At 43.7% G+C, this 26765-nt stretch overlaps 2 protein-coding genes across 7 annotated transcripts in view; one reads left to right on the forward strand and one right to left on the reverse strand.

Moving 5' to 3' along the window:
- The window catches only part of Pgap2 (post-GPI attachment to proteins 2), a 33736-nt gene extending 14376 nt beyond the window's left edge, over window positions 1–19360 (reverse strand). For 3 of the 6 annotated variants that reach the window (XM_037196796.1, XM_028889071.2, XM_028889067.2), the window contains exons 1-3: window positions 19056–19360; window positions 1045–1064; window positions 368–470 (exon numbers count right to left, since the gene is read on the reverse strand). The gene's annotated coding sequence lies outside the window, so the exon portion shown is untranslated. Of the gene's footprint in view, window positions 1–367; window positions 471–695; window positions 810–1031; window positions 1065–19055 lie in introns of those variants that run through there. The other 3 variants (XM_028889069.2, XM_037196805.1, XM_037196809.1) reach the window with 3 other exon arrangements.
- A 35-nt stretch (window positions 19361–19395) lies between these two features.
- Window positions 19396–26765, forward strand: part of Nup98 (nucleoporin 98 and 96 precursor) — a 98689-nt gene continuing 91319 nt past the window's right edge. Inside the window, 1 exon segment of the mRNA XM_028889159.2 lies at window positions 19396–19634. The gene's annotated coding sequence lies outside the window, so the exon portion shown is untranslated.

Here is a 26765-nt window from a genome sequence, read left to right on the forward strand (position 1 = left end):
CTTCTTCACTGGGACTCCTCAGTCAGTTTTACTTTGTTTTATTTTAGTGTGGTGTGTGCAGAAAAGGTCCTACTGTGTAGCCCAGGCTGGCTGGAGACTCCCAATCCTCCTGTCTCTGCCTTCCTGTTCTGGGATTACAGGCACCACACACAGAGCTCTGAAACTGCTGCTTTTAGGAGTATCCCACTTCACATCCAATGTCCCCAAAGATCTCACTACCACCTTCCTGTCAGAATCCACATTTTGACCTCAGCACTTGATATACAATCTCTTATAATCCTATCTAATTTAGGAGTAGGTTCTGTCCTCTGGGTTCCCATTTCACAGAAGAGTAAACTGAGCCTCGGGGTGGTTAAAAAACACTTACTCAAAGCCACAAGCAGAGCTGGGATTCAAAACTAGACTATGAGGTTCCAAGGCTCCCCCACGCCTCCATCCGCAGCGCCTGGAGGTATCCTGAGCAGGAGGCCCTGCGGAGTAAAGGCAGCGCTTAATCCCAGCACATCTAGCCCCACCACAGAGCGGGCAGGGGCAGGAGGTCGCTCAGCGTCTGGCCGCCTACAGTTCCCGGGGTTCTGAGTGTGTGCACAAGGCGGGCAGGCACCCGGACTCCAGGCCTGTGGAGGCCGGACCTCGTGGCGGGGCTCCCCGAGTGAGGCTACCCTGTAGCCCAAACCGGCTATTCCCTTACTCACCCAAGCGTTGGTGGCTAGGGGGCTGGACCCGTAGCCAGGGGCGCGGTAAGCTGGAGCCCCCACCCGGCCCGGGGGCGAGTGAAGGGGGCGGGTCGCAGCAGCAACGGCGCGGGGCGGGGCTGGCGCGTCTGGGGCGGATCTTACAGAGGAAACTGGGCCCGTATTTACACTGGCTCCTCCCCGCTCTGGGGACCGTGACCCCTGACTCTTCTGATCATCTAGAGTCTCCAGAGGGCAAGCCTCTCCAGGTCTACTCTGTCCCCACTATTTCTGACTGTGTGAGAACAGCCAGAAGGGCCCTGGACACCTGGTTTTGACATGTTGGATAAGAGTTACCTTGTCATCTTACCTCTGGCTGCATGCCATCACCTGTTGAAAGAACATAAAAATTAATTCAGCAGGGTCCAGATTTCTTTCTTTTCCTGACCTGGTTCTCCAGTCTTCCACCCTCATTCTAATCAAATTATCCAGCTTTGCACTTCTGAAACATTAAGCCAGTTTTGCCCCAGCCTTGGCTCTTTCCCCTCAAACTTTGCTCTCTATGGCCGGTTACAGCATGCAACAAAAGGAGCTGGGCAAACAAAGAAACCCCACCTTGCAGATGGTGATACACTGAAAAGCCCATCCCAGAAACTCTGGGCCAAAGCTGTTCCCACCTTCTATCAGAAGAGGGCACCCTATTTTTTTTTCAGACATCTCCCGCGGGCGTTAGGGGTGAGGAGGTCGAAGTTCTGCAGGACCCAACTTAAAGGCTCTTCACAATAAAAAGAAACCAGCTCCCAGTGTTCTTTTCTCACTTTGGTCTGGCCTAGACTGACCCATAAACCGAACCTCTCTGAAAAGTTTATCCTACCCAAAAAGGAAGGAGGGGGTGAGGGACCAACTAGTTCTCCTGTAGGCATCTTGGGGATTGCCAGGACCACCTGCAGCAGATGCAGAACTTCTGAGCCAGACAGTAATGCTTTGGTATCCTTTATACCCTAGGCACATTTCTACTTTGTATGTATTAATTCATTTAATCCTCATTAAAAATAAGGTGGATACACTTTTGGTTTTGGTTTTGGTTTCTGGTCTTCAAGACAGGGTTCCTTTGTGTAGCCCTGGTTGTCCTGGAGCTCACTCTGTAAAGCAGGCTAGCCTCAAACTCAGAGATCTGTCTGCCTCTGCCTCCTGAGTGCTGGGATTAAAGGTGTGTGCCACCACCACCAGGCTTTTTTTTTTTAAAGACAGTCTCCTATGGGTAAGATGGCTTGTTCAGTAAGACCTCTGGGTGGATAGATAGCTCAGTGGCTAATAGTACCTGCCACCAAGCCTGACAACCTGAGTTCAATCCTTGGAACTCAGAGCGTGGAAGGAGAGAACTGACTCCCACAAGCTGTCCTCTAGTCTCCACCAGCACTCACACATCACGGTAAAAATGATACCCTCCCCCCCAAAAAAAGTGGGTAGGACTTCTTAGTGCCTCCATGTCTTAGTGTAGGACTGCAAGTGTATGTCACCAACCCATGATTTATGGATGGCTGGGAATCAAATGTTGGTACATGCTAGGCAAGCATTCTACCAACTAAGTTACATCCCTCACCTAAGCTAGAAATGATTAATATCGCCCCTTTACCCAATGGAAAACAGAGAAGGCACATTACATATTCATGTGCCTGAAGTCATGCCAATAATCTCTATCAGAGTCAGTCCCATAGAGTAGCTATAATTGCCACACTGGAGAATGGGAAACAGGGGCTCAAACTGCTGGTTAACTTACAAGAACTCTTTTTCATGTATTTAATCTTGTTAGTTCACTTAGACTAAACCCTTTCTAGGACAGGTATTGGGCTGAGCAATGGGGGAGGGGATCCAGACCCACTCTTTGGGGCTCCAACTCTAAAGAAAAGATTTTTTTTTTTTTTTTTTTTGAGATAGGGTTTCTCTGTGTTGCCCTGGCTGTTCTGGAACTTGCTCTGTAGACCAGGCTGGCTTCAAACTCAGAGATCCACCTGCCTCTGCCTTCTGAGTGCTGGGATTAAAGGCATTTGCCATCACCACCCAGCCAAGAAAAGATGTTTTAAGTATAAAAGCTGCTTTTCTTTTATTTCAATATGAATTTTTAATATTGTTTTTGGGGCAGGGCCCATGTGTGGAAATCATAGAACACCCATGGAGAGTCAGTTTTCTTTCTTCACCATATGGGTCCTTGGGATCAGACTTGCTAGCAATGTGACTTCAACCCTGGGCCATCTCAACAGCCTTCTTTTGCTTGCTTGCTTGCTTGCTTTCATTCTCTCTCTCTCTCTTTCTTTTTTTTTTTAAACAGGGTTCAGGCAGTCTTTGAACTCACTGCATAGCCAAGCACAGCCTTGATTCTGAAGCAAGCACATGTGAATTACAGGTGTGCACCACCAAGCTCGATAAAGCTACACACATTGATTTTTATCTTTCGTGTATATGATGTACATGGTGTGTTTTTGTGGTGTGTGTGTGTGTGTGTGTGTCCTGCATATGCCATGGTCTGTATGTGGAAGTCAGACTTTCAGGAGTTGGTTCTTCTCATACTACCATGGCTTCCTTCCTTCCGGGGATAAAACTCACGTTATCAGGCTTTCAGAGTGTTTTTACCAGATGAGCCTTCACAGTCCCAAAGCAACTTTTCTTGACTGAATTCTCTATACATGCTCTTAAGGTTTCTAGAACAAATAGACTAGTAAAATTTTAATAAAATGACCACTTCTCCCCACCCCCACCCCCAGACAGGGTTTCTCTATGTGGCCTTGGCTATCCTGGAACTCACTCCATAGACCAGGCTAGCCTTGAACTCATAGAGATCTGCCTACCTCTGCCCCCTGAGTGCTGAGATTAAAGGTGTGCACCACCACCACCACCACCACCACCACCACCACCACCACCACCACCACCACCGCCAGGCCTAAAATAACCACCTCTATCCACTCTCAGCAACTAGATTTGCGTTTCCTGTCTCAGGGCTTCATGTCTTCTGTCTAGTTCCACCCCAGTGGTGCCAACTCCTTGCTCTTGTTCCCTATTTTGACTCCTTGACTGTTCCTGTGGCCCTAAATACTGGCCCCTGAGCTGAGTCCTTCAGTTTCTAAACTACTACCACTGTCTGGTTTGAGGATCTCTGATCTTGCATTTCATTCTCTTGGCATCTGTCCAGTGTGGACCATTCACCTCACACTTCTGAGTCTGTTCCTTCATCTGTAAAATGGCTTGAGGGATATCTGCATCACAGAGTGCTATGAGAACTGGAGAAATACAGCAGTGGCAGGCAAGTGGAAGGTACCCAGTATCTGAAGGTTGTTACAACCAGACAACAAGCTACAGTCAGAACTCCTCCTAAGCCTTCTCTGACCTCAGTGGTCAATGACCCCCTCTAAGCACATTTCCGCTTGGTTTATGTAAGGGAAAGTAGATGAGTGTTCTTATAATGTGCTAGAGACTATAAATAATCTTCCATTTGTTCCTCTTAATAATCTGGACAGAAGAATCTGGTGAAATCCATCATACAGATAAAGAAGTCGAGCAAAACAGGGGTGGTGGCGCAAAACAGGGGTGGTGGCACAGGCCTGTAATTTCCGCAGTAGAGTGGTAGAGGCAGGAGGATCGAGAGTTCAAAGATATCCTCAGCTACATGGCAGATTTAAAGGCAGCCATGACTCTGCCTCAAAAAGCAAAGAAGGGGGGATGTAAGTGACAAGATGGCAAGGTACTTGCTGTCAGACATGACCTCAGTCTTTATGGTGGAAGGAGATGACCAACTCCCATAAATTGTCTTCTGACCTCCACACACAAGACAGGCATTTGAATGCATGCAGACAGACAGGCAGGCAGGCAGGCAAACACACACACACATGAATAAATAAATGTTAATTTTTTTTCTTCTTTCGAGACAGGGTTTTTCTTTGTAGTCCTGGCTGTCCTGGAACTCACTCTGTAGATCAGGCTGGCCTCAAATTCACAGAGATCCTCCGCCTGCCTCTTAATCCGAGTGCTGGGATTAAAGGCGAGCACCACCACCACCACCACCACCACCACCACCACCACCACCACCACCACCCAGCTAATAAATGTTAACTTTTTTTAAAAAAAGAATTAGAAATTGAATGAGCAATTGGGCCTCCAGTCTCTCCTCACCAGCAGGCACTCAGTGCTTCCTAACTTGGCATTTGTCCACTGTGCAAGTAGCTGCTGCTGTTGACATTTTCTGGTATCTCTTATTCCCCTGTGGATTTGCTTATATTTGGAAATACTCCAGACAGTCTTGTGCCTTAAATAGCATCATCAATGTCCAGTTTTAGCCACAGTTACCATTCAGTCTCCCTGTGCACACCCACATACCACACCCTTTCAAGCTGACTTAGTGTTCACAAAGATATTCCAGCACCCGGTAGCAAGGAGGCAGTGTATAAATGAGGGACAGATAAGAAGAGAATATAGAATGTGTCAAGAAAAAAAGCTCTAGGACAGGCACCAAAACTACACAGAGAAACCCTGTCTCGAAAAACCAAAAAGAAGGAGGAGAAGGAGAAGCAGCAGCAGCTCTGTGGGACTGGAGAGATGGCTCAGCAGTTAAGAGCACTAGACGCTCTTCCAAAAGACTTGGGTTCAATTCCCAACACCCACATGGTGACTCATAACCATCTGTAACTCTAGTTCCAGTGAATTTGACACCCTCTTCTGGTTTCCTAGGGGACAAAGCATACATATGGTACATATACATACATGCAGGCAAAACATCCATCCACAAAATGAATAAGTAAAAAAGATTTCCTATAAGATTGCTTCATTGGTTTTCTGTCTCCCTCAAATTATAGCTGCATGGACTAATTTTTTATTTTCTTTTCTTTCGTTAAGACAGGGATTCATGGGGGGGGGGGCTGGAGAGATGGCTCAGTGGTTAAGAGCATTGGCTGCTCTTTCAGAGGTCCTGAGTTCAGTTCCCAGCAACCACATGGTGGCTCACAACCATCTGTAGTTAGATCTGGTGCCCTCTTCTGGTCTGCAGTCATTATGTGCTGTACACATAATAAATAAATAAATCTTGGAAAAAAAAAGACAGGGATTCACTTTTTTTTAAAGATTATTTATTATGTTATACTGTGTTCTGTCTGCATATACCCCTGCCCACCTGAAGAGGGCAGTAGATCTCATTATAGATGGTTGTGAGCCAACATATGGTTTCAGGGAAGTGAACTCAGGACCTCTGGAAGCACAGCCAGTGCTCCTAACCTCTGAGCTATCTCTCCAGCTCCCAAGATAGCCTCTTAATACTGGGATGACAGGCATATACCATCACTCCAGACATCACATTTCTTTTTTTTTTTTTTTTTTTTTTTAAGATTTTAATTATTGCCCAGCACTCAGGAGGTAGAGACAGGCAGAACTCTGTGAGTTCAAGGCCAGCCTGGTCTACAAAGTGAGTTCTAGGACAGCCAGGGCTACACAGAGAAAACCTGTCTCAAAGAAAAATTATTTTTATGTATATGTGTGTGTGTGGCTGAGTGTATGTATGTGCACCATGTTTGTGCAGAAGCCCAAGGTGGTCAGAAGATGGCATTGGAACTGGAGTTGTAAGCCATCATATGGGTGATGGGAACACAGCCCAGGTCCTCTGCAAGAACAGTAATCGTAAGGAAGTAATTGCTATTAACCACTGAGCCTCCACTTCAGCCCACACTGGTCCTGTTCACCTTTTATTTATTGTTTGGTAGGGTCTCACAGTTAGCACTGTCTGGCCTGGAACTTGTAGACCAAGCTGGCAGGAACTCATCGATATGTACTTACTTTTGCTTCCCCAGTGCTGGGATAAAAGGTTGGCAGCACCACGACTCTTCTTAAAACACAGAACTGACATGTCCCTTCTTTGCTGCTAATCAATTTAGTAACTTTCCATAGCTTTTATGAGCAGGGGCAAATTAGTGTGGTGCTCAACAGCTTCCATAATCTGGTCATCCTCTACTCCAGCAATTAAATTTTAGACCCTAGCTTTATCCTCCTCTTCCATGAAACTTCGATCATCTTTTCCTTATCTCTATACCTTATGACCATTTGCCTATCTTCCCACAGCTGTAATATTATATACGGTCTACCAAGCTTCCATTACGACTCTGACCACAAAGTAGCAAAGAATACTTGTCTGTTGCCCAGTCTAATTTCCCCTACCTTTCTGGGAGCTCCTAATTATTCTTTGAGATAGTTTCAATCTGTGGCCCAGACTAGTCTAGAACTCACTATAACCCTAGGCTGACCTCAAACTCACAGCAACCTCCTCCTACCTCAGCCTCTCAAGTGTTTAGGAGCTAGTATAAGGAGACAACCCTCAATCGATTGCTTGCTCTTTCAGCCTAGTGCAGGGGCAGGAACAGAGTAAGAGTGCAGGAAATACTGGATGGATTTAACTGAAGCGGGTTTTAAAGAATGGGTGTACTGAGACAGATCTAGCAGCACTTTAAGAATTCCAAGATAGGCCTTTTGAGAGTAATTGTTACAGACTGGCATGAAGGGAGTATGGCTGGGGAAGGTTAAGAGGCGAGACATGGCCAATGCTAGAAGTCCAGGCCCAATCCTGGCCTTGCCTCACGGAAAGCTGTAGGAAAGCGAGCCAACCTAAGCTGGTGAGGAGTTTTGTTTTTCCATGATATCTTTGTCATCATCAAGATATACTCCTTGGATGGTTTAAAAATCCACACTCTGGGGCTGAGGAGATGACTCCATAATTAAGAGCACTGGCTGCTCTTCCAGATGACCCAGAATCAATTTCAAACACCCACATGGTAGCTCACAACCATCTGTAATTCCAGCCCTAAGGGATCTGGGGCTCTCTTCTGGCCTCTACAGGCACTTCTTGCACATGGTGCACAGACATACATTTTAGACAAAACACTCATACACATAAAAAATAAAATCTCAAAAAAAAAAAAAAAAAAAAAGCCAGGCATGGTGGTGCATGTCGTTAATTTCAGCTCTGCTTCCCTTTAAAAAAAAAAAAAGGCAGCCAACCATGGTGGAGCACACCTTTAATCCCAGCACTTGGAAGTAGAGGCAGGCAGATCTATGAGTTCAAGACTACCTTGGTCTACAGAGTACGTTCCAAGACAGGCAGGGCTACACAAAGAAACCCTGTCTTGGGAAAAATAAAAACTCCAACCCTAGAGTCACCCATCTAATTCCAGTACCCAGAAAAACAGTAATAGAATCTTCATTGTTCTAAAGAACTTTGGCTCTTCTGTTGCTTCTAGAATGATGTCTCAGATTTCATCTGGATATGGTGAGTGCTTTCCTGACCCTACCTGTGCTTCCCCATTCACCTCATCTAGAATATTCTTGCCTTGCACTTTCATCTTAGTGAATTCCATTCTTCTGATAAAGTAATTTTTAATAAAATGACATTTTGTTAAATTAAGAATTCATGTGGCGGTGGTGGCACACGCCTTTAATCCCAGCACTCGGGAGGCAGAGCCAGGCGGATCTCTGAGTTCGAGGCCAGCCTGGGCTACCAAGTGAGTTCCAGGAAAGGCGCAAATCTACACAGAGAAACCCTGTCTCAAAAAACCAAAAAAAAAAAAAAAAAAAAAAAAAAAAAGAATTCATGTGGCGATGTCTGTGGAATCACTAAAATAATAATAGTATGAAAGAGTATAGGAAGAGAGGCCAGCATGGTCTCTATAGTGAATTCTAGCCTAGCTATACAATACAAGGAACCATGGAGTTGGCTTGGCCTAACTGCCTGGAGAGGCATTGTCATAGGTTTTTCAGGTTAGAGTCCATGGCTCCCAGTGCACAATGTGCCTTCCAGTTCCTGGAAGACTGATGCACTCTCTCAGGCAGTGAAGTGTTCAGGCAGCTTTGTGTTTCTCAGCATGTTCCTTTAGTAGTCAAGGCAGCATGAAGGCTTGACAGGACAAATTGGTCTTAGATGTTAATCTCATGGACCCTGGATAGCTTGCAAACTTCATTGTATTCTGGCAATTATAACTGTCTTGATCCTGGCAATTGCTGTTATATTCTGTTTCTGATAAAGGCATAAAAAGTCTGATTGTTCTCAATAAAATTGTTCAGCCTCAGTTGTGCTATGGCCCCTCCAACCGGCCTGATATAATTACTTGCAGCCAGCCATACAGGTGACCTTGCCCCTAAATAAGCACAGGCACTTTATAGGTGGGGCCAGGAGCAAGGACCTAAATATGGGGATTTAAGAAAGAAAAAAAAAGGGAGGGGAGTTAAAGGCGAGGAACTCCTGGGAATAGGGTACACACCAGTATAAAAAGGCAAGAACATCCATTGGAGGTCAAAAGGGGCAGACAGAGCTGAAGGAGCAACCAAGTTACAGAGGGACACCACCAGCTGATGAAATCCTTCAAGTTCATTAGTCAACTTCAGCCTTCTTTCCCTGAAGAGGGATCTCTGCATCCCAGAACTTGGTTTTGGTTAGGAAGAGCAGTTCAGGGAGAATTACATGAAAGAGGACCAGAAAACAGTTCAGCTTTGGAAAGAAATACAAACAGTAATAGACAAAAATGACAGAGTTAATATTAAAAATGAAAGTGATCAGGAAAAAGCAGAATAACCCTGGGAACAGAAGAAAACTTAGAACCTGTCTCTCTGTGACGAGGTTGAGGGCATTCCTCCACCTTCTGTTGTTTTTGTTCCCCTACCCCATCTGCAATGGCCTCTGCTCCTAAAACCTTCCATCAAATACAGCTTTTCAAAATTATTTATTTTTTTACGTGCATTGGTGTTTTTGCCTATATGTATGTCTGTGTGAGGGTGCTGGATCCGGAACTGGGGTTATAGACAGTTGTGAGCTGAGAATTTAATCCAGATCCTTTAGAAGAGCAGCCAGTGCTCTTGACCTCTGAGCCCTCTTTCCAGCCCTTAAGTACAGTTCTTGATAGTATCAAAACTTTTTTTTTCTGCTTTGCTTCATTTCTTTCTGAAGTTGTTAGGTTTCTCATCCTCCATAAGAATTAACTCCTTTTAAGTTACAGTACAGGTCTTCTAACCAAGAGACTTTGTATGGAGCCCAAGAGATGGGAGAAGACATGAAAGGATTTTCTCTTTTATTGGTGAGTGAAACATCCAATCCTAATAACTCAGGGCAAAGAATTAAATATTATACACCATTTTATTTAAAATTCTGAAGGATCTTTTTTAAGACTTATTTTCTTCTTCTCTCTCTCTCTTCTCTCTCTCTCTCTCTCTCTCTCTCTCTCTCTCTCTCTCTCTCTCTCTCTGAGACAGGGTTTCTCTGTGTAGCTTTGGAGCCTATCCTGGAACTCACTTTCCAGACTAGGCTGGCCTTAAACTCACAGAGATCTGCCTGCCTCTGCCTCCCGAGTGCTGGAATTAAAGGAATGTGCCATCAACGCCTGGCTAAAGACTTATTTTTTTTTAAAGATTTATTTATTTATTTTGTATACAGCATATATGACTGCAGGCCAGAAGAGGGCACCAGATCTATTACAGATGTTGTAGCCACCATGTGGTTGCTGGAATTGAACTCAGACTCTGAAAGCAGTCAGTGCTCTTAACCTCTGAGCCATCTCTCCAGCCCTAAAGACTTATTTTTATGTGCGTTGGTATTTTGCCCATATGTATGTCTGTGTGAGGGTGTCAGATCCCCTGGAACTGGAGTTGCAGACAGTTGTGAGCTGCCATGTGGGTGCTGGGAATTGAACCTGGGTCCTCTGGGAGAACAGCCAGTGCTCTTAACCACTGAATTACTTTCCCAGCCCTGACTCTTAAGGATCTTAAGCAGGCTTGTGCTCAGTATGGACCAACTGCTCCTTTTATATTGTCTCTCTTTTATTCTACTTCTGGGGAAGCTTTTCTTCCTTCTGACTAGAGGATCTTAGCAAAAGTTTATCTTACTGGGAGTAAATATTTATTGAGGAAGGCTGATTATTCAAAAAGATGCCAGGACCAAGCTATTAGAAATCAACAAAATAGGGCTGGAGAGATGGCTCAATGGTTAAGAGCACTGGCTGCTCTTCCAGAGGTCTTGAGTTCAATTTCCACCAACCACATGGTGGCTCCTAATCATCTGTAATGAGATCTGGCACCCTCTTCTGGCATCCAGGCACAACACTGTATACATAATAAATAAATCTTAAAAAAAAAAAAAAGAGCCGGGCGGTGGTGGCGCATGCCTGTAATCCCAGCACTCTGGAGGCAGAAGCAGGTGGATCTCTCTGTGAGTTGGGGCCAGCCTGGTCTACAGAGCTAGTTCCAGGACAGTCAGGGTGGTTACATAGAAAAACCCTGTTTCAAAAGACAAACGAACAAACAAATAGAAAAAGTAAAGAAAAAGAAATCAACAAATAATGTGCCCATAACTTGAAATGTCAACAGGAGAAGGCATGTATAGCGATGCTCAACAACAGTTTACATGTCCTCCTCAAGCTTATGGACAAATCAATGCTTTGACTTTATCGGCATGGCATAAGTTACTAAATTCTCGGAAAAAGACAGAGGAACTTTCTAAAATTAGATAGGAGCCTGATGAGCCATATCAAGATTTTGTTTATCATCTTTTTCGGGTCCTCAATCACCTGGAGGTTGATGGGGAGATGGGAATGATTAATGTTAAACAACTCGTATATGAAAATGTTAATGGCCAGACTGCCATCCATCTCTTAAGAAAGGGGATATTGGGTTGGGGTTTAGCTCAGTGGTAGAGTGCTTGTACTCAGCACAAGGCCCAGGGTTTGAGCCTCAATCCTTGGCTCAGAAAAAAAAAAAAAAAAAAAAAAAAAAAAAAGAAAGGGGATATTAATGATTACATCCACCTCTATGATGATATACTAAAATGCCTTCATATACTTAAGCGTTAACTCTGGCTGGCCCTCCAAGGGCAAATGATGCCTCAGCTATTGGCAGTTATTCAACAAGAAAAAAGAAACACATAATGACAAATAGTCCAACTTTATGTCAAAAGTTTGTTGCTATTGCTTTTAAAAAAAGTTTTCTCTTGCTTCTATTATACATTATATGGATGGTATTTTGCTTTCTACTAAAAATAATAAAATGTTAAAGATTTGTTTACAACAATAAAAGTTGGATAAACTCTTTAATAACTCATTAAAAATTTAAAAAATTTATTAAATACTTCTGATGACTTAGCACTGACTTTTACTATGTTATTCCCCTGCTGAATATTAAAAACTAACAATGCTTCACATACACTACCAAGCCTTTTCAGAAATTTTACCAACAGTTTGATATACTCCACATCACAGGCTTTCCTTATAACCCTCTTCTTTTGGAAAGAACTAATGGACAGCTTAAACGTTATTTAAAAATAGATGGGGGGGGGAGAATAATATGGCTATTCCTCACAATATTTTATCTTCTATTATATATATATATTAAAATTTTTAATTTGGGCAAGGATGGCCTTACTGCTGCAGAATGTGTGGGGGCCCCTCTGAGAAAATTCAAGGTCAAGGTCCTTTGGAGAGATGTTATGTCAGGTCAATGGAATGGCCTGATCCAGCAATTCACAGGAGCTGAGGCTAAGTTTGTGTTTTTTCCTTCAGGGTGCTGAAAAGTCAGTGTGGATACCTGAAAAACTGATTCAACCTGTGGAAGACAGACAAAGAACTTCCCAAGTGTCTACAGGGGTTATAGCTAAAGAAAAGGAAGAGAACAGGGCAATGGAATTGTTGAACCAAAGAGAACAGAGTCTGCCCACCAACAATGACTCAGATGAAGAGACTGGCGACTGAGGGAACAGACTTGGTGAGATCGTAGGGGAAGGGTGTGACTGCAGAATTGCTGTTCCTTGCTGTGCTGCCTCTGTTGACCACATCTGTTACTGCTGAGACATACTGGGTGTATGTACCTGAGATCCTCCTGTGCTTCACTTGTTAACTGGGAAGAGAACAACATGCCTGTTTATGTCAATGACTCAGAGATCTTGGGTGCCCGCCCCCAATGCTAATCATATTGTTCCCCAAGCAGAGATGGTCACATGATAATTTAAGTATTGCTGTTCAGGCCTTGCATGATAAAATATTAACCATTCAACATTCAAAATTAGATGAATTACCCTCCTCCATTGCTACACAAAACCTGACCAAGATTCTTGGTCATTATTTTTATGTCTCTAATTGGACTTCTAAACTATGGCCCATAGGAATGTCCCTGGGAAGTTTTTTGCTGATTATACTTGGAGGCATTATAGTCTTGAGATTGATTTGCTACTCCATGTGTGCTTTAAATATTGATTTACGCCGGGCGGTGGTGGCGCACGCCTTTAGTCCTAGCACTCAGGAGGCAGAGATAGGTGGCTCTCTGTGAGTTTGAGGCCAGCCTGGTCTACAGAGTGAGATCAGAACAGGCACCAAAACTACACAGAGAAACCCTGTTTCAAAAAATCAAAAATAAATAAATAAATAAATAAATAAATAAAAATAAAAAAATAAATACATTGATTTATATACCCTGAAATTAAAAAATAAAAAAGGGGGAATTGCAGGGAATCATGGAGTAGGCTTGGCCTAGCTGCCTTGAGAGATTTTCAGTTTAGAGTCCATGGCTCCTGGGGCACAATGTACCTTCCAATTCCTGACAGGCAGTGAAGCTTTCAGGCCACTTTGTGTTTCTCAGGTGACCTGGTCCAGGAAGTAGGCATGGACACTTATATTATACTACATAGTGAGAAAAAAAACTAAATTAGATTTATTTATTTTTATTTTGTTATTTTGTTATACCTGTTAGCAGATATTTTGCCTGCTTTATGCATGTGTATCATGTTCATGTCCACAGAGGTCAGAAGAGGGTGTCAGATTCCTTGGAACTAGAGTTAACAGACAATTGTGGCCTGTCATCATGAAGGTGCTGGGAACTGAACCTGGACCCCTGGCAAAAGCAACAAGCACTCTTAACTACTGAACCATCTTTCTGACCCTAAAATTAAAAAAAAAAAAATTAGAACTGGCAAAATGGCTTAGCAGGTAAAAACACTTGCCGTGCTAGCCTGATGCCCTGAGTTCAGAGGTTCAGAGCCCCTGAACCCTTTTTTTGTTTGTTTGTTTGTTTTTTTTTTTTTTTTTTTTGAGACAGGATTTCTCTAAATATCAGTTCTGGCTGTCCTGGAACTCACTTTGTAGATCAGGCTGGCTTCGAACTCACCAAGATCCACCTGCCTCTGCCTCCCAAGTGCTGGAATTAAAGGTGTGTACCACCACCACCACCCAGCGGCAAGAGTAGACTCTTGCAAGTTGGCCTCTGTGTGCCATGGCATGCATATGCCTACACACATACACAAAATAATAATAATAGTATTAAAAATGATACAACTGGGACTGGAGAAATAAATAGCTCAGTGGTTAAGAGCACATACTTTCTTACAGACTAAGTTCAGCCTTCAAAACCAGTGTAGAGTGGCTCACAAGCACCTGTAACACTCACACAGACCATTTTTATTGGTTTGTTTGTCTTCGAGACAGGGTTCCTCTGTGTAGCCCTGGCTGTCCTGGAACTCTCTCTGTAGGCCAGGCTGGCCTCCTACTCAGAGATCCACCTGTCTCTGTCTCTTGAGTGCAAATACATATTTTTTTTTTAAAAAAATGATTAAAAATCAACACATAAAATCATAAATAAATCTCAAGAACACCAATATATATATAAAGCATTTGATGTATGATGGGGAGGAGTTAAATTCAGAGTTACCACATATTATACCTAGGTATAAACACAAGAGAATTGGAAACATGTCTACAAAAAGTTCAAACACAAATGTTCATAGCAGCATTATCCATAATAGCTAAAACATGGAAACCCAAATATCCATAAACTGATTCATAAGCAGACGATGATATATCTGTACAACAGGATATTATTATTGTTGTTGTTGTTGTTGTTGTTTTGAGACAGGGTTTCTCTGTGTAGCTTTGGAGTCTGTCCTGGAACTCACTTTATAGACCAGGCTGGCCTTGAACTCACAGAGATCCACCTGCCTCTGCCTCCCGAGTGCTGGGATTAAAGGCTTGTACCACTGCCCAGCTTTTTGTTTGTTTGTTTGTTTGTTTGTTTGTTTTTGAGACAGGGTTTCTCTGTGTAGTTTTGTGCCTTTCCTGGAACTTGCTGTGTAGACCAAGCTGGCCTCGAACTCACAGAGATCCGCCTGCCTTTGCCTCCTGAGTGCTGGGATTAAAGGCATGCACCACCACTGCCCGGCACTTTTAAAAAAAATTTATTTATTTATTATGTATACAGTGTTCTGAAGGCATGTATCCCTGCACAGCAGAAGAGGGCACCAGTTATCATAGATGGTTGTGAGCCACCATGTGGTTGCTGGGAATTGAACTCAGGACCTCTGGAAGAGCAGCCAGTGCTTCTAACCTCTGAGCCATTTCTCCAGCCACCCCCCCTTTTTAATTTTTATTTTTAATGTGCATTGGTATTTTGCCATGGGTGTTGGGTCACCTGAAACTGGAGTTGCAGACAGGTGTAAGCTGTCATATGGGTGCTGGGAATTGAACCTGGATCCTCTGGAAGAGCAGTCAGTGCTCTTAATCACCGAGCCATCTCTCTAGCCCCTAGAAGGATATTATTAAACCATACAAAGAAATAATATATTGATATATGCTATCCATGCTGACAAACTTTTAAAACATTATTCTAAGTGAAAGCACCAGACACAAGTCATAGATTATATGATTCTATTTATGTTAAATAACTATAATAAGTAAATCTATGTAAGATAGAGAATAATGAGTATTTGCTAGGGCTCGAGGGCAAAGGTAGATAGTAATTACTAAGGGGTGTAGGGTTTCTTTTAGGGGGTTCTAAAAAGTATCTTAAAGCTGGGCTGTGGTGGTGCATGCCTTTGATCCCAGCACTCAGGAGGCAGAGGCACCTTCTGAGGCCAGCCTGGTCTACAAAGTTCCAGGACAGCCAGGATGGTTACACAGGAAACACTGTCTCAAAAAAACAAAAGAAACAAAGAAACAAAATCCTACCCTCCCCCCCCCAAAAAAAAACCACAAACCAAACAAACAAACAAAAATCCAGCCAAAAACTAGTACTAAATAAAAAGAAGATACTATTACAAAACTAAAATAAAAGTGAGGGGCTGGAGAGATGGTTCAGCAGCTAAGAGCACTCGCTGTTCCTGCAAATTCCCAGCCCCAGTATGGTGGCTCACAACCACCCATAGCTCCAGTTCCAGGGAATTCAACATTCTTTTCTGCGCCCCCCCCCCCCTCCCACAAAGCAATGCATGCATGTGGTGCAAATCCATGCATACACACAAAACACCCACACATAAAATTAATAAAATTAAATTAAAATTAAAAATAAAAGAGAAACAAGCAGAATTGATTGGACAAATAGAAAAAGCATAAAATATTGTATTAGGTAAAATCCTGAGTATGCCGATAAATTTCTTTAAATGCAATGGACTAAATGCTATGCTTAAACATCAAAGATATTCACATGGAATTTCTAAAAATCCAATTAGGTGCTACTCACAAACTTCAACCTTCCCTACCAAATTGTAGAAGAGGAGGGAATCAATACTGTATTTTCTTTGGGCCTAGCATGACCTCAGAATTTTGCAAGTGCTATTACCTGATTTGACCTTCACAATCACCTTATTAAATACCAAGTATTGTGCCCATTTCATACACAAGCGAACTGCAACCCAGTACAAGTAAAGTAATTTGTCAAGGTCTGAACACTAGCAGATCTGAGATATGGACTTAGCTCTGTTTGACTCCAGCCCTGCTGTGCGTTCCATTGCAACATGGAAATTTGGAACTACCAGTCCAAAACCATTGCCCTTTCATGATCCCACTGTTTTCACAGCCCAGTCTCTTCTTTGAGCAATAATCTTTTATAGCTGCATAGAAATCTTTCAAGTCAAGTGTGTGAAAGGATACAGGCTCCTAGGATAAAGCCAACCAATACAGGGCTGTGGGCATCTCTGAGCTCTTCCCCACTCCCTCCCCCGGAAAGACTAGGCAAGCGCTCTACCACTGAGCTAAATCCCCAACCCCATTTTTTTGGTTTTTCGAGACAGGGTTTCTCTGTAGCTTTGGAGCCTGTCCTAGACTAGCTCTGTAGACCAGGCTGGCCCTGAACTCACAAAGATACACCTGCCTCTGCCTCCCAGTGCTGGGATTAAAGGCGTGCACTACCACCACCCAGACATGTCTGGGCTCTTAATGCCTAGAACAAGGCGGGGTTTGGAAAGTCCTTGTGAGTATGCCCCAATTTCTTGTCTTTAGAGTGGATGAAGGAAGAGGATAGTAACTCTAGGGGGTTGTTATGACAAGTAGACTGGGGAGGAGGAGCCCTGGCTCCAAACAGATGCTCTTCCTAATCAGGGTCCCTGGTGGTGATAAGCTATGGATTACATGCCCACCAGAATAATACTTAATAAGGAACCTTAAAGTCACAGTGGTCCCCAGAAATTCCTCACTGAAGCATTGCTCTTTCAATGTATTCTCCGCACTCTTCCTATAAATACACACCATTTAAGGATTCCAGTTTCTGCAAAGTTAGCTATCATCTCCAATTGAATATACTCATCTGCTGATTCATTTTTAAGCTTAAATGTAGTTACATTTGCAGACTGAAGCACCAAAAAATCAGGGGATTGGTGTTGAAAAAGCCACTGTAATGATGTAAGAAAAAAAAAAAAAAAGAGGAAGAAGCAGCAGCAGCAGTGGCAGCAGCCGGGCAGTGGTGGCTTGCACCTTCAATCCCAGCACTCAAGAGGCAGAGCAGATGGATCTCTGAGTTTAAAGTCAGCCTGGTCCACAAAAGTGAGCTCCAGGACAGCCAGGGGTACACAGAGAAACCCTGTCTCAAAAAGAGAAAGACAGACAGACAGGCAGACCTAATGATTGTTGCTGTTTGGTTTTTGAGACATAGTTTCATATGTCCCAGGCATCTGCTAATGACTTTCGGACTCATAGTAAAGGCAAGAAAGGATGATGGAAAAGCAGGGCTATTTGGATAGAGGGGGTCAGGGAAGGTGGCTGCAGATGGATGTTCAAACTAGCTTTCCTGTTAGGCAATCTATACATTAACTTTTCTTTCAAGTAGATACTGAACACCTACAATGTATCATAGTCCTTCCATTTACTATCTTATTTTATCGTCATACCACTTCATTTAAAAAAGGAGAGATGGCTCAGAGGTTAGGAGCATTGGCTGTTCTTCCAGAGGTCCTGAGTTCAATTGCCAGCAACCACATGGTGGCTCACCCATCTGTAATGAAATCTGGTGCCTTCTTCTGGCCTCATGAAGGCAGAACACTGTATATGTAATAAATATATAAATCTTAAATTTTTTCATTTCATTTATTTATTTTGTATGTGTGCATATATGTGGGTGTTTGTGTCATGGAGCTTGTATGGACGTCAGAGGACGATTTTCAGGAGTCGGTTCTTTCCTTTCACTATGTAGGTCCCAGAGATGGGAACTCTGGTCATCAGGTTTGGCAGGAAGTATGTTTACCTGAGTCATCTTGCCATCTTTTGATCCTTCCACCTCCACCTCTCAAATGCTGGGATTCCAGGTGTGCACCACTAAATCCAGTTTATGTGTTGCTGGCGATTGAAAATAGGGCTTTCTTTGCACATGCCAGGCACGCACTCTATCAACCAACACCACTTCGTTTTAAAGATGTTTCTAATTCTCGTTACTACCAAAAACATTGAAGAATTCATTTAAAATTCCTAGCAACTCTCGTTTCAGTTGTATACTGATGTCCCAAGAGGTGGTAGAGAGGTAATACGCACTCTTTTTCTGAGCACAGAGATCCTGTTATTCTGTGAGACCTCAATCACTAGACAGGTCTGGTTTCTAGAACATGCCCAGTCCTCTGCTCTTAGCCGGGTCCTAGGAGGAAACCGACACCAAAAGTATGAAAATGCAGCTTTGACCGACACCAGGGCAGGGAGGAGGCAAATAGAATACAAAGTAACAAGGTCCTGACAAGAGGACTGCCCAAACATCACTCCAACTTGTCGAGGTTAGCAAATGTGTCCTGGAGAAGGCGGGACATTTGCACCAAGCCATCCAGAACAGGCACAGGTTCTGAAAGTGCAGCTGAGGCAGAAGGTCCGAGAGAATACTCATTGGGATCAAGCCCTATAATAGACCATTGCTCAGATCTACTTTAGAGATTCAGAGGAGGAAAGGATGTGCGCGGACTGGCTTGGACTGGCAAGGACAACAGTGGGGACTGAGGGTCTCGGAGCGGCTGCAGACAAGCCGTGTGGACCGCTAGGTATCCCCAAAGGGTTCTCCAGCTCCCCAAGTGCCAGCTGGGTGGCCAGAGAGCCTTCCCGAGATTGCCCGCAGACTGGAGCTAAACAAGGGTAGAACAGTTACCATGTCATCCTTGGGCCTTCCCTCTGATTGGCCGGAGCTTCTGTAGCCCGAGTCTCCGCGCTCCAAGGAAAGGGGCGGGGTCTCGGTACAACGTCACTGCTGTTTGGTGCTCACCATTCTAGCCACTCCCCAGCCCTCTTCCAGGGGTCCTGTGTGACGTCACGACCCTCTCTCAGCCAACCGTCGCGGCGGAGGGGGTGGGACTCCGCGTCCCTCCTAATCGTCCCTCCTTTTTTTTTTCCCTCCCCCACCCCCATTCCTCACGCCCCTCCTCTTCCCCTCCGCTCCTTCTCAGAGACCGCCTTCACGTTCGGTTTCAAAAGACTCGTTGCCCAATGAGTAACGGGGTGGGTCTCGAGTGGCGGACCGGCCTGCCAATGCCCGGCCGGCGAGGGCGGAGCGCCCGGGGCTGGCCTCTGACGGCGGGCGGCGTGTGACGCAGTCGGGCCTCTGCGCGCTGCGCCCGAAGCGGCGGTCGGTGGCGGCGGCGGCGGCAGCGACGGTTTCCTGGTGGCCGCGCGCTGCTCTGTGAGCGGCGGGTGGCAGACGGACCCGGGTCCTCACCCCAGACGCACGGCGGTAAGTCGGGAGCGCCGCTGGAGCCCAGCGGGAGGGTGGGTCCTCCCCTCTGGACCGGCATCTGCGCGGGACGCCCCGGGCCCTCTCGGTCGCCCAGTCTCGTGCCGGGCGCACTCCTTCGGGCCTGCGTGAGGGGGCGGGGCCCGCGGCCCTGCGGCTTGGCTCGGGAGGCCCTGGGAGGGAATCCACACGCGTGGGGCGTAGGCCAGAGGGTCTCGGGTGGCAGCCCACGCTGAAGTGAGCCCTCCCGTCTCTGGTGCTACTCATTCATTCGCCGGGCGGAGGTGAGCAGCCCCGCGGTAGGTTGGTGCTTGCAGGGATGGTGCCTGGGGGACTCCGTGAGGTCCCCCCATCACTTCTTTGACCACTCTGCAGGGCGCGCGTTTTGTCCAGGGTTAACCAGAGGGTTGAGTGAGTCGGAAATGCATTAGCTTTTGAAGACAGTGTCTGGCGATTAGAGGGGTCTGATCAACCCAATGAAAGGGTCTTTCCTGTGCTGCCACATGTTGTAAACCGAGGTGAGAAAGATTGGGTTTCTGAATTTCTATAGTCATAAGCATTTAAGAAATTGTCAATCCCCCTACTCTGCATCACGTGCACAGGTTTTGTAGGTTGGAGGTAGAATAAGAGGACTCAGGAATGCCAGATGTCTTGACTCCAGTCTAGAATTTTTATACTATTCCACCCTCCGTGTTTGCTCCAGGCTCTCCCATTATTGGCAGTTCTCTATTTGGTAGGGGGAAGGACATGGACATTTGACATAGTTTTCAAAACATTTCCAGTTTAGTTGTTAACCACGTTTGCATATGTGTGTGTGTGTGTGTGTGTGTGTGTTAAGATAATAGGACTTAATTTGTAGTACTCTGATGTGGACTTTTAATTTTTAATTTTTCCTTTTTTTGAGACAAGATCTCACTTCAAAATCCTGGTTGGTCTGGAATTCACTATGTAGACCAGGCTTGCCACGAAATCAAAGAGACCACCTGCCTCTACCTCCCAGGTGCTGGTACTGGGATTAAAGGCGTTTGCCGTCACACCCAGCCTTAACATAAACTTTTGAGAACTAAACTTAAAGTACTGTTGAAGAGACAGACTTGGTGCTGCACGCCTTTCATCCCAGCACTCAGGAGGCAAAGGCAGGCGGCTCTCTGTGCGTTCAAGGCTAGTCTGAGCTACATACTGAGTTCCAGGACAGCGAGGGCTTTATAAAGAGACCCTGCCTCAAAAAAAAAAAAAAAAAAAAAAAAAACACCAAACAAACCACCACCAACAACAACAAAAAAACCTAAGTGTTGAGGGTGAGTAAAGTCAATATAGATGTGATGGTATAACCTGTAATGTCACCAGTTATGGAAGTTGAGGGTGGAGAGCCCAGGAGTTTGAGGCCAGCCTGGGCAACATAGAATATCCATCTCAATTAAAACTTGTCGAGGGCCAGAGAGCACTGTTGTCTCATTCTTGGGAACAGCAGCTCTTCTGACCTTGGAGCACCAGTCATACATGTGGTGCACACACATACATGCATGCAAAACACTCATACACATAAACTAATACAAGAAATAGTTGAAATGAAAAAGTTAAAAAAAATCAGGCTGGGCATATTGTAGGTATTGGGAACTACTTTGATAAAATTATTTATGATACTTAAGATTTGACAAAATTAGTTGTCAAGTTTGATCTGAACATTATCAGCTTGTATCTTTGATTATAAACAGTAAAACCTAAAAGGAAGTAATACAAAAGAGCAGAAGAGAACTGTGGTCTAAATATTAAAGTTGTGGCCTGGTGTTTTTTGTACCATTTTATCAGTTTGGTCATCATGACCTGGGAAGCTTTTCCTGGAATGCTTTCCTGTGTAAGCTTCCACACACTTACTGGTCCTTCTGCTTGTCGCACACATTTTATATTTTAGCTGTTTGTATTTTTATTAGATTATGATAAAATGTTTTTGTGTTGCTGGGTGTGATGGTGAATGCCTTTAATTCCAGCACTTAAGAGGCAGAGGCAGGTGGATCTCTGGGATTTTGGTCAGCCTGGTCCAGCAAGTTCCAGGCCAGTCAAGACGGCATAATGAGATCCTGTCTCAAAAATAAATAACATGTATATTAATACGTATTTTAGGTTACATGGCTCATAGGCAGTCCATTTTGTGAAAGAGCAAATACAGAAAAGGAAAACTGAAAAATACTCCAGAAAAGAGGCTAGATATTTGTGTACTTCTGAAATACTTTCTGGTTTTTCAATACAGGGTTTCTCTGTGTAGTTTTGGAGCCCGTCCTGAATCTTGCTCTGTAGATAGAACTGGACTTGAACTCACAGAGATCCGCCTGGCTCTGCCTCCGGAGTGCTGGGATTAAAGGTGTGCACCACCTCCTCCGGACCTGAAATACTTTGTACTTTGTAGCCACTAGTTCCTAGGTATCTAAGAATAACTAAACTTTAGCAGACTGGGAAAATAAAGTATGATTTGTAATATTACTTGTGTGCTGGCAGTCTAGGACATAGGATATTGTAGTAATGATTAATTTCTAGTAAAAGACTATAAAATTCCGAGGTTATATAATGTGTGGTGGCGTGTCCCTTTAATCCCAGCCTTCAGGAGGCAAAGACAGGCAGATCTCTTGCGATCAAGACCAGCCTCTAGAGGAACTCTACAGAGCGAGTTTCAGGACAGCCAGAGTTGTTACACAGAGAAGCCCCAATCTTAACCCCCCCCCCCAAAAAAAAAATATATATATCTTATGTAAATCTTATTAGAGGCCAGGTATTAAGCATTTTCTGAGAGTTTGATATGTTGTGTTTGAAATTGACTTATCGTTCAGTATGCATTCACAGCAAGATATCTTATGTACTGCAGCTAACACTTTATATTGAGATAATTTTTTAATTGAGGCTCTCTTGTGTGTTTTGGGCTATGTAACAGCCTTCCTCCTCTCCCTATTAGATACTGATTAACACCTCCTCCCAAAGTTGTAACTACCAAGAAGGTCAAGAAATTATCAAAATTGTCCCTGATTGAGATCACTGCTGTAAGTGAAAATAGTCCCAACATTTTAGTAAAGCCATACCCTTACTTTACTTGTAAAGTCAGTTCATAAATTGTCTAATACCTTTTTTTCAAGACAAGATTCTTGATGTGTAGCCCCAGGCTGACTTTCAAATCCTAATCCTTCTGCCTTTTCCTCCCAAGTACAGGAGGTGTCACCATGCCCTTTGCACAGGTGTGTCTGTGCGTGTTCACATGGAGGCCAGAAGTTTGTCTTAGTAACTCTGTAACACCCTCCCCTTTTTATTTGTTTCTTTAGTTCTTGGTTTTGAGACAGGGTCTCTCTCTGGGTAGTCCTGGCTATCCTGGAACTCACTATGTAGACCGGGATGGACTTGAATTTATAGAGATCTGTCTGCCTCTGCCTCCTTGAGTGCTGGGATTAAAGGTATGTACCACCGCACCCAACCTTTTTTTTCTTATTTTGGGACAGTCTTGATATGTTGTCCTTGTTGACCTGTAATTGCCTATGTAGACCAGGTTGGATCTGCCTGCTTGTGCCTTGTAAGTGGGAGGATTATAGCTGTGTGCCACTATGCCTGGCCTTAAACCTTATTTCATTTTTTTTTTCACACCTTATTTTTTGAGACATGGTTTCTCACTGAATCTGGAGTTTACCAGTTCAGTTAGACTTGGTGCTGAGTTCTGTTCCCAGCACCCAAATCAGGTAGCTTACAGCTACCTGTAATTCTAGCTCCAAACCAGTCCTACATACTTTTGCCTCTTGTGGGGATATACACATGTTGCATAAACACACACAGGGGTTGGGGATTTAGCTCAGTGGTAGAGCGCTTGCTAGCAAGCACAAGGCCCTGGGTTCGATCCTCAGCTCTGGGGGGGGGGGGGGAGACAAACACATACATAAATAAATAAATCTATCTTTGCTGGTCGTGGTGGTGGTACATCCTTTTAATCTCAGAATTTGAGCCATAGAGACAGATGGATCTCTTGAGTTCCAGGCTAGCTGGTACATAGTGAGACCCTGTCTTTAGAAGCAGCAATAGCCGACTCTGGAGCTACGCCTGTTGTCTCAGCACTTTAGAAGCAGAGGTAAGATAACAAATTCCAGGCCAGCCCCTGAAATGGGTTGTAATATTAGATGATTAAGACTAGGTACTTTCTTCTCCCTGGAATTTTGCCTAGCCTCCTTTCCTGTGTCTCTTGTCTCATGGAAAACAAACAGTAGACAGTGCTCCCAGGTGTGTGATCCCAGCACTTAGGAAGACTGTTATGAGTTCAGGCTAGCCTGAGCTACAGAGGAAGAGCTTGTTGAGACCTTGTCTTAAACAAACAAAAACAGACTCATTCAGTTTAACTGTGGATAGTGATTCCTCCTTTTTCTACTGCTATCATGGGGATTAAATGAGAGACTTAAAAAGTGCTTTGTAAAGTGGAAAGTAACATGTACTACTGATTTTGCTCTTTGCTGACTTTGATACAAAGAAATTCAATGAAGTAAAAAGGAAAAAGTACTTAATATTTGTATAATTTTCTAGAAGTAGAAAGCAGCAAGCTGGGAGTGTCTTGGAAGACGGGCATAGTCATTCATTGGCAGTGCTGAGGTTTTTTGGTTTTGTTGTTTAACATTGTGTCAGGTGTCTCCTACTTTTTGAGGTAGAAAACTAATTTTGTTCACATAACTTACAAATTTTAGATGATATACTAAGACATCACCATTCAAAGTTTAGTTGAGATAATGTGTGAGTATATTTCTGTCTAGTGGTTATATTACTGATGTGTATTGGCTATCTCCTTTTTGGTATTACATAGTATAAATAAAAAATTGGAAGATTATTGAAGCACAAGGGGCAGAGGAAAATTAAGGCCAATATTAAAGATCATTTTTAAATGTCTTGTACAAAAGGAGTGTAAGTAAATCAATTCATAAAGACAAAAATAAATTTGTGTAGGAATTTTTATCTAGGTCATGGGAATATCTTATGGATTGCTCTTCCTTCATAAGATATTACATTTTATTCTGATTCTGCTTCTTCATTATATCCTACCTGTGTGCCCCACCACAACCAGTGTTTCTAGTGATTTGATGTGGTAGCTTATACCTATAATCTCATTACTTGGTTGATGGAGGAAGAAAGATCAGAAATTCAAGGTCATTTGTGGCTACATAGTGAGTTTGAAGCCAGCCTGGGCTACATGAAATCCTGTCTCCAAAAAAAAAAAAAAAAAACAAAAAACAAAACCAAAATAACTTGTTGTAGTGTCAAACACCTGGAATTCTAGCACTTGGTAGGTAGAGGCAGGAAGATAGTTCAGTCAGTCTGGAGCTACATCATAGGAAGTTGAGGGCAGCTTTCACTATCTGTACCCTGTCTCAAAACAACAAACAAAGGTAACTCCCTATTTTTGGCAGATCTTATTGTAAATGAGATACAGTTGAGTTCCTTTGGTAGCAAACTCTGAAATGAGCATAGTCCTTAGAAGTTGGCTCAGGAAATTTTGGTATCATTACCTCTAAGAGAAGTGAGAAAGAAGTGGGAAATATTGTATTGTGATGATGTTTGAATATAGTGGTGATGGAGATAGAACCTAGCTAGGCACTTACAAACACTAGGCAAGCATTAACTTGACACTCTCCTGTGTGATGCCATGTCTTATTTTTGTTTTTATGTATTGATTTTTTTTTGTTGTTGTTGTTTGTCTTTTGAGACAGGGTTTCTCTGTGTAGCTTTGGAGCCTTTCCTGGAACTCACTCTGTAGCCCAGGCTGGCCTCCAACTCACAGAGATCCACCTGCCTCTGCCTCCCAAGCGCTGGGACTAAAGGCGTGCGTCACCACTGCCCGGCTGTTTTTCTTTTTAGTGGTAGAAAAGAATTGAACTTAGGACCCTTTCTGGGTAGGCACGCACTTTACCCTAAGCTATATTTCTAGAACTGTGGTGTCCTGATGGTGTCAGCCAATCCCATGAAAATTAAAAAGTTGAAATTACCTGCTCTTTAGAGTTTTACACTGAGCTAGGGCCAAGAATCCTAGCATTGGCCATGGATTTTGGCTGTCATAGGAAGAAAGTATGACCATGAATGAGGCAGTCTTCAGTAGAGGCAGTTCTGAAAAGCACTGGCAGCTGAAGGCTGTCTCACAGTACAGCAGCTGGTACGACAAATCTTCTATAGTCCTAAATGAAAGTCTGCATAGTTTAGTGTTTCAGTGTCCAGGGTGGGAAGTAAGGGTCAAGAGAGCCATGTGCAGAGTTTATATTGTGTTATGGATGTCGCATGAAGTTAACATAGGCTTATAAAAGATACCAAACTGAAGTTTAATAGAGTGAATTGGGTTGTTTGGCAGCAACAAGAGTAAAGGGTGGATAGCTTTCACTGAGTCTGGTACACACAACAGAGTCAGGAAAACTAATGGTTTGAAGAGCTGAGTTTTCTGTATTCACTGGTTTAGTTTTTGTTTTATGATTGGGCCTCAGCCTAGGCTGGCCTCAAGCTCACTGAGTAGCTAAGGTTGATCCTGAACTACTGATTCTCTTTCCTTCACCTCTAGTGCTGGGATTATAGGTGAATTCCAGTTCACCCAGTTTGCCATTCTTCATCAATTTCTGTAGTTATGACAGATTGTGAGGTTGTCTGTGATATTGATTTGCTTCATTGTAATTTTGTTTCTATTGTGGTTTGTTTTGAGATAAGATCTGTGTTACTGAGGATGACTTGAATTTTTGATCCTCCTAAATCTACATGCTAGAACTACAAACATGAGTTTACCATTCTTCATTTATGCTGTTCTGGGGTTTTGTGCATGCTAGGCAAGTTCTCTTGTCAGCTGAGCTAAATCCGTAGCCTCTGTTGTGATAACTTTAAACAACAGACCTTGCTCAGCATGATAAATGAGAATAAACCAAGTTTGATCTTCTCAGAACCGAGAAAGTTGAGTGGGTAGGCTGATTCATTTAGGAGGCAGATACAAGCAGATCTTCCCGGTGGCGGCGCACACCTTTAATCCCAGCACTAGGGAGGCAGAGCCAGGTGGATCTTTGTGAGTTCGAGGCCAGCCTGGTCTACAGAGTTCCAAGACAGCCTGGACTGTTTCACAGAGAAAACCTTGTCTTGAAAAAAAACAACAAA

The sequence above is a fragment of the Peromyscus leucopus genome, chromosome 1 (genome assembly GCF_004664715.2).
Source record: "Peromyscus leucopus breed LL Stock chromosome 1, UCI_PerLeu_2.1, whole genome shotgun sequence".
Lineage (NCBI taxonomy): Eukaryota > Metazoa > Chordata > Mammalia > Rodentia > Cricetidae > Peromyscus > Peromyscus leucopus.